This window comes from Brassica oleracea, chromosome C7, assembly GCF_000695525.1.
Source record: "Brassica oleracea var. oleracea cultivar TO1000 chromosome C7, BOL, whole genome shotgun sequence".
NCBI lineage: Eukaryota > Viridiplantae > Streptophyta > Magnoliopsida > Brassicales > Brassicaceae > Brassica > Brassica oleracea.
Window position 1 is genome coordinate 32,210,535 of NC_027754.1, and position 1,466 is coordinate 32,212,000.

Consider the following 1,466-nt stretch of genomic DNA (forward strand, 5'->3'; position numbering starts at 1 on the left):
ATTTCTTCCTGATTCGCACCGATTTAAAGTCCGCGATATGTTCTCGGCTTATATGACTTGTATGGTACGAATCGAGCATCTTCTCAGCATTAACTGGAAGTGCTAAACCAAAATTTTGGATTTTTGTTGTAGCGCGCTTTTGTCCTTGTGCTGGACGTTTTTAAAGATCAAAAGAGTGATCGAATTGCGTTTGTTTAAGACGGCTGGCGTGTTCGTCGGGGCCAATCGACGAACAGGGTGTAAGGTTTTGGTGGTCGCGTTCGGACAATTTGTTCGTATTATCTTCGAATTTCAACTTTGCAACGTCTCGCAGTTGTTTCGAGGATTATACGTGTATCTTTGTGCATTTGAAGGATGATGATTTTCTTACGATTTTTGGGCCGGATGAGGCTGAAGACAAGAGTCTAAATGTTTCCAGGCGAGTCCTGAAAAAAATTTGTATTTAACTGAAGCGTAAACGTTTTCTGATAAAAAGGACAACGTATATTGTAGTAAAAGTTTTTGAAGTTTCTTAAAAACTCGATTACAATAATGGCGATTTTTTAAGTGGGAGTATACGAGTATACGAGTATACGAGGGGGATAGCTGAACTCGTCTTTTGACGAGCTGCCTACGTACCCCTTTCGAGGATCAAGCCATCTCGTAGTTCTGTTTCATGCCGCGAGTGTTCTTACTAGGCGGTAGATGTCGCGATGTCCGCCTTGACCTTGTCGATCGTGGCTGGGTCAACGCTATTTTCCGGATGTTCCGGTGGAGTTGTAGCGTGGGCTTAAGACTTGTGTCGAGCTTCGACGTCCGATGCGTTTGCGCTGGTAGACGTTTTTAACTAATTTTTTCTCGGGGTGCTTTTGGCCGAAGATTGGTCTATCTTCGTGCGCTTGCCGTTTACAGATGCAGAAGTCGTGATTTGCCTTAACTTGTGCTCTGCGAGGAAGCATAGCCGCGACTGTTTTTGGCACCCCCAGATGGCCGCGACTCCGCTTGGGGTTGGAAATTTGAGACCCAGTTGGAAGGTTGACGGAACTGCCTGCATGGCGTTGAGCCATGGGGTTCCCATGATCACGTTGTAGATAGCGGGATGATCGACCACCGCGAACTCGACTATTTTCGTTATCTCCTTGGCCATGACTGGCAATTGGATCGATCCAAGAGTCATCGATACTTCGCCTGAAAAACCCGTGAGTGGTTTTGTCGTCGGAATTACTTCTCCGAGTTCGATGCTCATCCGTTTGAGAGTGTCGCGGAAGATTACATTGACCGTGCTTCCCGTGTCGACGAGTACCCTTCAGACTTCTAAGTCTCGTATAACGAGATCTATGACGAGCGGGTCGCAGTGAGGTTGATCGATGCCACCGGCCTCTTCCTTTGTGAACGTGATCGAGCAATTTTGTCCATCTTTGGGAGGAGACCATGTAGACTAATTTGCGCTCGACTCCGCCTTCCGTTGGTAAGCCTTGATGGCCGAC